Consider the following 14,186-nt stretch of genomic DNA (forward strand, 5'->3'; position numbering starts at 1 on the left):
TAGTTGAAGGGCACCAAAACGGCCTTGCTGTGCTGATACTGGGAACGGCTGAAAGCAAGGGGCAACTGCAACCGTAATTTTTCGCGAGGGTGTGTAACTCTAATGTATGGTTAAAGTATTCAGGACGTAAAATAGTCCCCCATTCGTATCTCTGGACGGGTACCACACAGGAGGATGTCGTCATCGGGAGAAACAAAACTAGAATCCTGCGGATCGGAGCGCGGATCAGAGCGTGAAATGTTAGATCCCTTAATCGAGTAGGTGGGTAAGAAAATTGGTAAGTTCGAGTTAGATATAGTGGGAATTATTGAAGTTCGGTAGCAGGAAGAACAGGACTTCTGGTTAGGTAAATACATTGTTATAAATACAAAGTCATATAGGGATTATACAGGAGTGGGTTTCATAATGAATAATAAAATACGACGCGGGTAAGCTGCCATGAACAGCGTAGTGAAGGCGTTATCGTAGCCAGATAGGCGCGAAGCACGCGTTTACCGCAGTAGTACAAATTTATATGCCAATTAGCTCCGCAGATAATGAAGAGATCGACGAAATGTGTGATGAGATAAGAGACTTTACTCACATAGGAACGGAGATAAAAATTTAATTGTGGTGGTGGATTGGAATTCGATAGTAGGAAAAGAAAGAGAAGGAAAAATAGTAGGTGAATATGGACTGGGGGAGAGGAATCAAAGAGGAGCCCACCTGGTGGAATTTTGCACAGAGCATAATTTAATCACCGATAACACTTGGTTTAAGTATCGTAAAAGAAGTTTGTATTCATGAAAGAGACGTGGAGACATCATAAGGTTTCAGATTGATTATACAATGGTAAAACAGAGAGTCAGAAACCTATTTTAAATTGTAAAACATTTCCAGGGGTAGATGTGGAGTCTGACCACAATATATTGGCCATGAACTGCAGATTAAAACTGAAGAAATTGGAAAAGGGTAGGAAATTAAAGAGCTGGGCCATGGATAAATTGAAAGAAACTGAATTTGTTTACAGTTTCATAGGGAGCATTAGGCAACAGTTGACTACAACAGGGGACAGGAATACAGTAGCAGACGAATAGATAGATTTAAGAGATGAAATAATGAAGGCATCTGAGAATCAAATTGGCAAAAAGACAAGGCCTAGTAGAAATACTTGGATAACACAAGAAATACTGCATTTAATTGATGAAACGCGAAAATTTAAAAATGCAGCAAATTAAGCTGGCAAAAGGGAAAACAAACATTTAAAAATTGAGAAGGCCTTTGGGGAAAAGAGAAGCAGCAGTATGGATATCAAGACCTCAGATGGAAAACCAATCCAAAACAAAGAAGCGAAAAGTTAAAGCTGGAAGGATTTTATAGTGTCTATACAACGGAGGTGATGATGAAAGCAATATTATAGAAAGTGAAGTGGATGTAGCTGAAAATCAGATGGGAGATGCGATACTGCGAGAATAATTTGACAGAGCTCTGAAAGATCTAAGTCGAAACAAGGCCCCGGGTATAGACGACATTCCGTCACAGCTACTGACAGACTTGGGAGAGCCAGCCATGAAAAAACTCTTCCATCTGGTGTGCAAGATGTATGAGACAACCGAAATACCCTCAGACTTTGAGAAGGATGTAGTAATTTCAAAAAAAGTTGTTGCTGACAGGTATGAGAATTGCCGAACTAGGAGTTAAATAAGTCTTGGTTCCAAAATACTAACACGAATTCTTCACAGAAGAGTGGAAAACTGGTAGAAGCCGACCTCGGGGAAGATCAGTTTGGATTCCGGAGAAATGTAGGAACACGCGAGGCAGTACTGACCCTACGATATAGTTGGCTGGTTAGTTTGGGGGAGGGGACCAAACAGCGACCTCATCGGTCACTCCGGATTAGCGAAGGATGGGGAAGGAAGTCGGCCGTGCCCTTTCAAAGGAACCACCCTGCCATTTACCTGAAGCGATTTATGGAATTCACGGAAAACCTAAGTCAGAATGGCCGGATGCGGGTTTGAACCGTTATCTGGAACACTGTCTTTGAAATTCTGAAGGTAACAGGGGTAAAATACAGAGACGAAAAACTGTTTGCAAGTTCTACAGAAACCAGATGGGAGTTATAAGAGTCGGGGAGCATGAAAGGAAAGCAGTGTTTGGGAAGGGCCTATCTCCGATATTATTCAATCTGTTCACTAAACAAGCATTAAAGGAAAAATTTGGAGTAGGACTTAAAGTTTAGGGAGAAGAAATAAAAAACCGTAAGGTTTGCCGGTGACATTGCAATTCGGTCGGAGACAGCAAAGGACTTGGAAGAGCAGTGTCTTCAAAGGAGAATATAAGGTGAAAATTACCTATGTGTCACGTGTCAAGAGTCCTATCTAAACGTATCAGGGGTCCCATATCACTCCAACTCCAAACGCCCCACATCATTACAGAGCCTCCACCAGCTTGAACAGTCACCTGCTGACGTGCAGGGTCCATGGATTCATGAGGTTGTCTCCATACCCGTACACGTCCATCAGCTCGATACAATTTGAAACGGGGCTCGTCCGACCAGGCAACATGTCTCCAGTCACCAACAGTCCAATGTCGATCTTGACGGGCCCGTGCAAGGCGTAAAGCTTTGTGTCGTGCAGTCATCAAGGGTACACGAGTGGGCCTTCGGCTCCAAAAACCCTTATCGATGATGTTTCGTTGAATGGTTCGTACGGTGACACTTGTTGATGGCCAAGCACTGAAATCTGCAGCAGTTTGAGGAAGAGTTACACTTCTGTCGCGCTGAACGACTCTCTTCAGTCGTCGTTGGTCCCGTTATTCAGGATCTTTTTTCGGCCGCAGCGATGTGGGAGATTTCATGTTTTTCCGGATTCCTGATTTTCATGGTACACTGGTTAAATGGTCATACGGGAAAATCCCCGCGTCATTGCTATCTTGGAGATGCTGTGTCCCATTGCTCGTGCGCCGACTATAACACCAAGTTCAAACTGTCTTATATCTTTGTAACCTACCATTATAGCAGCAGTAACCGGTCTAACAACTGCGTCAGATACATGCTGTCTTATATAGGCGTTGCCGACCACAGCGCCGTATTCTGCCTGTTTACATATCTCTGTATTTGAATACGCATGCCTATAAAGTTTCTTTGGCGCTTCAGAGAATATACAGGGCGAGTCACCTAACGTTTCCGCTGGATATATTTCGTAAACCACATCAAATACTGACGAATCGATTCCACAGACCGAACGTGAGGAGAGGGGCTAGTGTAATTGGTTAATACAAACCATAAAAAAATGCACGGAAATATGTTTTTTTAACACAAACCTACGTTTTTTTTAAATGGAACCCCGTTAGTTTTGTTAGCACATCTGAACATATAAACAAATACGTAATCAGTGCCGTTTGTTGCATTGTAAAATGTTAATTACATCCGGAGATATTGTAACCTAAAGTTGACGCTTGGGTACCACTCCTCCGCTGTTCGATCGTGTGTATCGGAGAGCACCGAATTACGTAGGGATCCAAAGGGAACGGTGATGGACCTTAGGTACAGAAGAGACTGGAACAGCACATTACGTCCACATGCTAACACCTTTTTATTGGTCTTTTTCACTGACGCACATGTACATTACCATGAGGGGTGAGGTACACGTACACACGTGGTTTCCGTTTTCAATTACGGAGTGGAATAGAGTGTGTCCCGACATGTCAGGCCAATAGATGTTCAATGTGGTGGCCATCATTTGCTGCACACAATTGCAATCTCTGGCGTAATGAATGTCGTACACGCCGCAGTACATCTGGTGTAATGTCGCCGCAGGCTGCCAGAATACGTTGTTTCATATCCTCTGGGGTTGTAGGCACATCACGGTACACATTCTCCTTTAACGTACCCCACAGAAAGAAGTCCAGAGGTGTAAGATCAGGAGAACGGGCTGGCCAATTTATGCGTCCTCCACGTCCTATGAAACGCCCGTCGAACGTGTACCTCACCCCCGATGGTACTGTACATGTGCGTCAGTGAAAAAGACCAATAAAGAGGTATTAGCATGTGGACGTAATGTGCTGTTCCAGTCTCTTCTGTACCTAAGGTCCATTACCGTTCCCTTTGGATCCCTACGTAATTCGGTGCTCTCCGATACACACGATTGAACAGCGGAGGAGAGGTACTCAAGCGTCAACTTTAGGTTACAATATCTCCGGATGTAATTAACATTTTACAATGCAACAAACGGCACTGATTATGTATTTGTTTATATGTTCAGATGTGCTAACAAAACTAACGGGGTTCCATTTAAAAAAAACGTAGGTTTGTGTTAAAAGACATACTTCCGTGCATTTTTTTATGGTTTGTATTAACCAATTACACTAGCCCCTCTCCTCACGTTCGGTCTGTGGAATCGATTCGTCAGTATTTGATGTGTTTTACGAAATACATCCAGCGGTAATGTTAGGTGACTCACCCTATATACAGGGTGTTACAAAAAGGTACGGCCGAACTTTCAGGAAACATTCCTCACACACAAAGAAAGAAAATATGTTATGTGGACATGTGTCCGGAAACGCTTACTTTCCATGTTAGAGCTCATTTTATTACTTCTCTTCAAATCACATAAATGAAAGTCAAGAGGGCTGAGGTCAGGAGAGCTTGGAGGCCATGGAATTGGTCCGCCTCTACCAATCCATCCGTCACCGAAACTGTTGTTGAGAAGCGTACGAACACTTCGACTGAAATGTGGAGGAGCTCCATCGTGCATGAACTACATGTTGTGTCGTACTTGTAAAGGCACATGTTCTAGCAGCACAGGTAGAGTATCCCGTATGAAATCATCATAACGTGCTCCATTGAGCGTAGGTGGAAGAACATGGGGCCCAATCAAGACATCGCCAGCAATGCCTGCCCAAACGTTCACAGAAAATCTGTGTTGATTTCGCGATTGCACAATTGCGTGCGCATTCTCGTCAGCCCACACATGTTGATTGTGAAAATTTACAATTTGATCACGTTGGAATGAAGCCTCATCCGTAAAGAGAACATTTGCACTGAAATGAGGATTGACACATTGTTGGATGAACCAATCGCAGAAGTGTACCCGTGGAGGCCAATCAGCTGCTGATAGTGCCTGCACACGCTGTACATGGTACGGAAACAACTGGTTCTCCCGCAGCACTCTCCATACAGTGACGTGGTCAACGTTACCTTGTACAGCAGCAACTTCTCTGACGCTGACATTAGGGTTATCGTCCACTGCACGGAGAATTGCCTCGTCCATTGCAGGTGTCCTCGTCGTTCTAGGTCTTCCCCAGTCGCGAGATATAGGCTGGAATGTTCCGTGCTCCCTAAGACGCCGATCAATTGCTTCGAACGTCTTCCTGTGGGGACACCTTCGTTCTGGAAATCTGTCTCGATACAAACGTACCGCGCCACGGCTATTGCCCCGTGCTAATCCATACATCAAATGGGCATCTGCCAACTCCGCATTTGTAAACATTGCACTGACTGCAAAACCACGTTCGTGATGAACACTAACCTGTTGATGCTACGTACTGATGTGCTTGATGCTAGTACTGTAGAGCAATAAGTCGCATGTCAACACAAGCACCGAAGTCAACATTACCTTCCTTAAGGGGCTCCGGAACGCCCTATACTTGCAATGTTAAAATAACGCTTATAAATTACATCTTTCCTCACAAAGTATTTGAGGTAGGAAGTTGAACTTTTTACAGATTATTTATTGGAATATGGGCTACAACTTAACACAGGGATTTTACAAAATTTTAGTTCAGTTATTAAAGATGATTTTTTTCAATTGTAATGAAAATTCACAACATTTTTTTGCAATTTTTTATTTATATATTCAAAAATATACAGTTTTTTAGAAAAAGGCTGTGTTAAATTATGCAGAAGGTACTGTGTAACATTTACCGAAAGTTTGAAACAAATATGTTTGGAAGATACTTAGAAAACATGTAATTAGTATGAGAAAATAAAAGTTTTGGGAATCGAGCGACAAAGATTGGATTAACTTTTTAGTGCATTCCAGGTCCATAGTATGGATTATCTTCATCCTCTGCAAACTCCTCCTCCAGCTTCCTCTTGTTCCTCCTCCTGTTTACTCTTGCTTGTATTTCTAGACTCTTTACAGCCCTGTCTGCAGCCCGAAGGCGTTCCTTGTCTAAAGCAAGCATCGCTCGTACCATGTTAGAACCTATCTTCATTCCCATATTTCTAAATACCTTGCACCTTACAATGTTGCCATCATTGAAAGTCACAACAGCAACTTTACTTTTACTCATTATTATACTTCAACAAAACAGAGACTCAAGAAACAGAATTAATTACGAATATTTTCGAGATAACGAAAGAGTAAATAAACATGAAACAATCGACAATCACACCAGCGATATATATTGAACCATCACAGGTTAGCCACAACACATACTTTATCTCACATCACTAAAATGTACCTGATGAACACGGATGTTAATAATAACACCATTTGACAGCAGTTTAACAGCGCCACAGTGGGTCACGCCCATGTAGAACACATTTCAAAAAAAATTTAAAAATAGTTGTAGTCTTCGGAACTGAATAAATTATACATCTATTAAAAGGTAATAGTCTGCAGATTCAGAAAACGCAAAAAAGTAAAAATTGAACTTTTCATGATTTTGAGCCTTTCCGGAGCCCCCTTAATTGGGCCTACTGGCGGTGAATCGAGACAGTACAGTACATACTGACGAAACTAAAATGAGCTCTAACATGGAAATTAAGCGTTTCTTTTTTTCTTTATTTGTGTGTGAGGAATGTTTCCTGAAAGTTTGTCCGTACCTTTTTGTAACACCCTGTATAACAAGGTTGTTCCGAACACTCAGAGCCCGGGTCCTGTTCGCACTTGTCCTACTTCTTCTCTCTCTCTCTCTCTCGCATTTATTAAGACAAGAATATTGGCTACTAAGCAGTACATTTTATATTTTTACATGGATATTCAAACTTACGTACTTCCTTGAAATTATCTATTCATTTTTGTTTTGTTCTGCAGGACAGAATTAGATATTATTGCACTTGTTATAACGTTATTCAGTTCCTTATTTAATTATGTCTATTAAGTCGAGATTTTCTCGCCATTATGAACTTTTCACTACGCAGAATAGCGGGCGCTAATATGAAACTTCCTGGCCGATTAAAAGAGTGTGCGCCAGGCCGTGACTCGAACTCGGCACCTTTGTTTCTTGCGCGCAAGTGTTCTACCAACTGAGCTATCCAAGCACGACTCTCGGCCCGTCCTCATAGCTTTGCCCCCGAAAGGCAAAGGTTCCGAGATAAAGTCTCGTTCCGGCACACAGTTTTAATCTGCCAGGAAGAGTCATTTCCTCGCCATGTTTCTCTCGGAAATAGTGAATAGAATTGACTGCAAAATCTTGACCTGGAGCTTGCCCTGTAGCTGCCGTGTGTACTGCTTCCCCGTCACTGACCCTACATTTAGCCAAGGCTGCACCAAGCTTAAGAGTGATTACTGTTTCATGTCCTTTTCTACTTTTCACTTGTGACGATAGAACGTTTTCAGACTCGAGTACTTGACATCAATTCGACAGGTTGGTCTCAGAAGCAAATAACACGAAAACTTTACGGTAGTTATTTAAATGATCGAAATATATGTAAAATTATCAGCACTGAATGAGAGTTTGTCTTTCACATACTGTATCATTTGTTAGATTATGTTTAGCACTTTACCTACCCTGGTGTCATTAAAAATGTTCCGTGGACTTTACAGTATTACCCTGTACATTTGATTTATTGTCAGCACAGTGCTGCTTAGTCTCTAGGATACATACTTGAGCTCCACTCGCTTCTGCATCTTGCCCCTCACTTTTATAAGTAGCACACTGTCCATATCTCCAACTTTAACATTTTAGAAGTACACGTGTCCATTTCTCCTTTACCGGTGTAGTTCGTTCTCATCAAAAAATATTATAACGTTGACAACTAACCCTCACATATCTCCAAGAAACCATTTCGAGCTATCTTTTATTTGTTTGCACAGCGAGCAACCGTCTGTACCTAGTATAGACATAATTGAGTGTACAGTAACTATACGCACTGTCATCTGTAACATGGCTGTGTTGGGTCACGCGATCAATTTAGTTCCAGCTGTGTTGGGACCTACAGTTCGCATTGTCAAGTAATACACCGTAAGGTTCATTGTCTAAGTCAATTATAGACACAGATTCTGACACTACGTAAGATGTACAGAATTATTACTGGTACCGGTATGTACTTATTCTCGACAAACTTGATTTCAACCTGATTTAATCGTCTTGAAGGGTAACTGGACATGGAAGCTGATGTTCATGTATATTTGATAATCAACCAGAAATACGATTCTGTAAGGAATCGAACTCACGTGTGTAAAACAACTTCAGACGTCTGATTACTTCCAAATGAGTTAATGTCTTAACTATATATGCATCAAGCGAAAAAAAGTTTAGGGAAGGTTTGAAATTATGTTTAAAGTTAGAAGTTGCTAAACGCTCACACTATGAAACGTCGGATGAATAGTCTGGATAATTTGTGCTCCATTTTGAATTAAAGCTAGTTTTTTTTACGCATCTCAGTGTTTATGACGTCATATCTCTCGAACTAAATGCTGTTAAGGTGACATAATTTTGCAGGTACATTTAGTGATATTTTTAGATACTGCTGCGGATTGTGTTGCTAATGAATTAGAAGAAATAATAAATTAAAATGTCAAGTCTGGTGTTGGTGCATTATAAGTGATAGCTGTTTCTTCACGCATCTAACTGTTTACGTCGTCATATCGTCTGAACTAAGTGTTGTACAATAATATAATCTTGCAGGTACATGTGGTATATGTGAATAAGTTTCGTAAAGGTTTGAAAATACGTGTAAATTTTGTTGGAAGTTTCTCAGTGCTAGAGTCAGGGTGTTTTCCTGCTGTCAGTTATGCTGTCTCCAAACAAAAAGAGAGTTTATAACTGTAACACTTGTCTTAATAAATTATAATTTTAGTATTATACCTCTTAACTTGTAGACCATGACAATTTTTTTTAATTCTGTCAATAACTACGCGAAATAATGAAGACCAAAGTTTTGTTGCTCCTGGGAGTCGTTAGGTATATACGCAACCTGCAACTAACCCTGGATTCCGGGTTAGCGGCGTAGTAGTAGACATAATTTTTGCCTACCGCGGTTTATGTTGGCAACAAGAGAGGTGTCCGCTGTCAGAGGGGCGAAGGGCACACACGGAGAAAAGAGAAAAGTGACCTGTGCATGTGCACAGCATCAGTAGCGACGTCCAGCAGTTTCATTATTTGGATGTAAGACTCAATGTTAGGGTTCATGTTGTAGCATCGGTGCCAGGTGAGCTGAAATGCCTAAAAGTCACAGCCACTTCTCTTGGCGCGGATACGGTACGGCATGAAGCGAGGACGAAGTTGTGGCGACGACCCTTGCCAGTAAACCTCGAGCTCATCAATCAGTCAGGCTGCATCCAGTCCGTTGATCATGGTGTCCGTCGATCTGGAACTCTTGGGGGGGCGCCAACACAGACGTGGCTTATCGCGCCTTGGACACGCGATAGGAATCCCGATGCATTCAGTGGCTCTATTTTACGCTAGCAAAACATGATACTCAGCACCGTCCCCCACAGGTGACGATAACATTGAGATTCGAGGATCATATTTAAAGCCGTGAGCAACTCATTGTTAAAATTCCGATTCCAACAAGTATCGCAATCTAAAGATTCTACACTACTACATGTTGCTATATTGTGATGAAATTAGCATTAATCACTTGACCACAGGCAGTACTCCCAAAAAGGCTGACATCAATGTCCTGTTTCGACAGCTTACTGTAATTGAATTCCTAGTTAAAGACGAGTAATGTACTGCTGAAATTCACCTTAGATTTCAGCGTGCCTTGGAGATGTCTACATTGGCGCCAGCAATGTTAGGAAATGAGTGAAACATTTCAAAGATGGAAACACAAATATCGAAGATGAGTCAGGTAGTTGCCCTGGACTGCCTACATGGAATGCAACAAGGAAAGAGTTGATGAGCTCATTAGAGAAAATGGAATGTCACAATGAATGAAATCGTTGCAGAACTTGCAGTAGAACGCAGTGCTGTGCAAGAAATGATTCAAATATTACGTTATCATAATATTATCATCGATTGCATGCATCCCTAAATTAATGTCAAAGTTGCAGCTTTTACCTGAGGGAATTTGTGGCTATACCTGTAGGATCGGGCAGGGAGGGGACTTCTCTTTGTATATCATCGGGTTTGTGAAAGTTGTAAAGTTTGTACCCATTGGATCCCATATTTATCAATTGAAGACCACAAACTCTAGAAAATAACCACGACCCAAAGCCTTCGACAGAGATTTAAAAATGAAGATGTTTTTGTGACGAATATCACGGCACACTAAGAAAGCTTTTTTCCATCATCAGGAGCCTGAAACCAAACGCCACACTATGGAATGGAACCATTTGGTTTTGCCATCGAAGTAGAAAATTAAGACAGTGACATCTTCTGGGGAAAGTCATGGGCACTGACTTCTAGGATGCATATGGTTGTCATTCTGATCGATTTTCTTGAACCTGGGCAACTGTAAATTCTGACTGCTATATTACATTCTGGAAGCTCTGTCACACATTGTGTGATAAATGTCCTGGGAAGAATGTCCTACAACAGGATAACATGCATCCTCACACTGCTCATGTCACTTTGCAGAAGATCAGGACATTTGAGTGGGGGAAACTCTTCCACGTCCTCCTTACAGCTCCAACTTGGCACCCTCTGGCCACTGTATTTTCAGTTCTTTAAGGTACAGATATGAGGCCATTGCAGTGAGACAGTGGAGAATGTTAGGCAATGAATGCATTACTACCTTTGGGAAGCTGGAACAGATTGCTTTCAAACGGATATTTTCAAACTTGTAAATAAAATGGGAAAAATGTGTGCAAAGAAATGGAGACTGCTGAAAAGTGACAAAGTATGTAGATGAAGATGATATACTTTGTTTTTTAATAAAATAAAGATTAAAAATCCTAAAAGTGTAAGTTTTCTCTGTGAATTTCATTGATAAAATAATCTAGAATTATTAGCCAAGGAGATCAAGGCCAGGAGGATTGTGAGATTGAAGCATGTATTGTATGGGCAGTTCCCATTCCTATGTACGTAATTCAAACTGGTACTATGATGGAGACAACCAATTGGCATGGGATTTGAAGCAGCTACTGCAATCAATCTTGTACTCAGAATGGTGTGCTATCACAGTTCAGCAATGGCCATTTATTTGGATTGATAGCTATTGGTGGTTGGTGGGCATGCCTATGTAAAATACTGTACAAAACTATCTTATGTGCCCACCCAGCACATCCAGTCTCAGTCATATTCTGTCCTATCAGAGGCATGCCCACCTGTGAAAGCAGTCACGTCATTTACCCGCTTCTGCTGTACATTTTTTACAGTCTTTTATATAAGCATGCCCACCAATCACCACTACCGGTAGCTATCAACTCAAATGAATGGTCATCGCCCAACTGTCACCAAGAAGAGAGTTGACATCCAGTGGTGGGATGCCCTGCTGAGAATAACATAACAGACTGACTGCAATGTCTGCTTCACATCCCATGCTATTTGGTTGCTTCCTTCACAATACCAGTTTGAATTGTGTACACATGAATGGGAATTGTCTTTCCAACAAATCATTCAATCTCACAATCCTCCTGCCTTCAGTCTCCACTAGTCCCTATCTCCCACCCACCTCCAGCTTTGTGTCATTGCTCCCCACTTTACTCCATTCTCCTCACGCCTCCCACCCTCTCTCTGCAGCCTTCCTCTTCTCCTATTCTATCCTCCCCTACCAACCTCTCTTGCACATGTGCACCCTGCCTGACCCTAGACAAACATGTTACTGCCACATTCCTATCCTGCCGAGTTGCTGCCTCTTGCTCCCATACATCAACTGTTATCATCTTAGAACCTCCCTCTGTCCCCTTCCATACAACCTCTTATCTCACTGGCACCCTAGTCGAGTATTGAGGCCTTGTATGACTGTTGGATGTCCATGAAAAACCATCTTCTCCACAGATCACTAATGGTCTGACTTACAAGGTACGATGTTGTTTTATGTGAACTCTGAGTCTGAAGACACAAATAAGAGCACTGATGCTCCCCTACATCTTTAAAATAGTGCAACAGATCATTTTATTCTGCAACACTAAATATGGAAAAAGCAGGGATCATGTCATAAATGACTGAATATTGTTAGGAGCAAACAATTGAACTTGATCCCACAGCGCATGTTTGTGATGCCCTTGGGAAGTATGATGTATCTTACAGCCATCCTCACCACAATGACAGTAGCCGTAAAAAGTTTTCAGTATGCTTTCAGTACTACTATTTTGCTGCATGTGCTGTTTCTTTAGCCACCATGTGCACCGACATCGCTTGTGCAATGTCATCATTTTGTATTTTTTAACCACATTCTAAGTACGAACAAATTCTTTGTCTGGAGTATCTCATGTTCTACACATAGTGTAATGATCACATAAATTAAATGATCATTACTTGCATGCATTTCATTGCTTTGTGGAAATCAGTGTGTTTTCAGGGACAGTCTTCTTGCTAGTGCTTCTTTTGCTCTTGCATCTATCTGTTCCATCATATCTAGTAGATTACTTGTGGAGTAACAATCTCCAGATCAGTAATCCACAGTGTGGCATAGAAATGCCAGTCACCGTAGTTACCATATCAATACATAAAAGAATCAAGACTGCTTACATTAGTAAGGCACTATTTGCTGTTGCACATTGCAAAACTATGCCCAAACCTATACTTTTACAGTGAGAGAAGTCAATACAGTAGTAATAGATAATCAATTTACCACATACATGTTCTTGTGCACCACATGAATGCATAATGATGGAGCTCCTGTGCAGCCTCACTGAAAACAAGATCCAGAAACACATTGAGCAGGGGAAGAACTTTTGCAGAGAGATGTGAACGCAGTTGGGTCTTACTGCAAATGTGATTCTTTCATATCAGACTTTGTATGTGACATTTTCCAGTAGAAGACAAAAAAAAAAAAAAAAAAATAAAAATAAAAATAAAAAAAATAAAAAAAAAATAAAAATAAAAAAAAAATAAAAATAAAAAAAAATAAAAGAAAATAAAAAAAATAAAAAAATACACATATTTGGTAAACTGCTTGTCCAGTGCCAGAAAGTTGACTGCTTCAAATAAAAATTTTCAGTGTGGGAACTTTGCTTATTAGTAGGAAAGTGATTCTCATCTTTGAGCTAAGACAAACTGTTCTCTATGCATGCTTATAGTCTCATTTCCCTTGAACTGAGATAGAGATTTTATGTATTTCCTCATGTTAGTTTCGCTAACATTTACACCGAGAAGACAGATACGCAATGAAGTACTCTCCTCCTATGTCAGTAATGCAGACATTTCACACAGTATCAAACACTTTGATAAGTGTGTAAACCCTACTGCAGTCAGACGTTCCTGTTTGATACTTAAGATTTTACTTTTATCAATTTTTTTCTCCATTATATCACAGGTGAACTGATATAACCAAAACGTATATCAAAACATGTTCTCTACAATGTATAGGAAGCAATTGAAAGTGTAGTTCATTCACTTTGTTTCGTTAATTTCAAGTTAAGCTCCATGATCTGCAAAAGCTCCACACAAAGACATTCAAAGTGTTCATGTGTTTTAAACATTTCAGTGTTGATAAATGTGGTTTTACTATCCAAGAACGAGAGATGACTTGCCATTAGAAACAACTTTAAATTAACTTGGTTCCTTACAACATCCAAATGCTTAGTACAACATGTGCATTAATTTCCATAATATAACACCACATTCTGAGTACGAGTAAGGCAGATGAAAGAAAAGTCATATCAGTAACCAAATCAGCAAAAACAGATCAGCAGAAACAGATCAAAATGTTCAGTTTGGGAAAGTAAAATCAGCCACAGCCTTTTCAAATGAACAATCCAAAAGTTTGCCTTAAGTAATTTATGGAGAGAAAGGATAACCTGGATCTAGGTAGCTAGGCAGGCATTTGAACTGCCATCCTGCCGAATGACATTCCAGAGTCTTACCTACAGACTGTGATGCTCAGTCAAATTAGTAATAATACCTTAATATCCTATTACATTTATTTT

This window comes from Schistocerca cancellata, chromosome 9, assembly GCF_023864275.1.
Source record: "Schistocerca cancellata isolate TAMUIC-IGC-003103 chromosome 9, iqSchCanc2.1, whole genome shotgun sequence".
NCBI classification, from domain to species: Eukaryota; Metazoa; Arthropoda; class Insecta; order Orthoptera; family Acrididae; genus Schistocerca; species Schistocerca cancellata.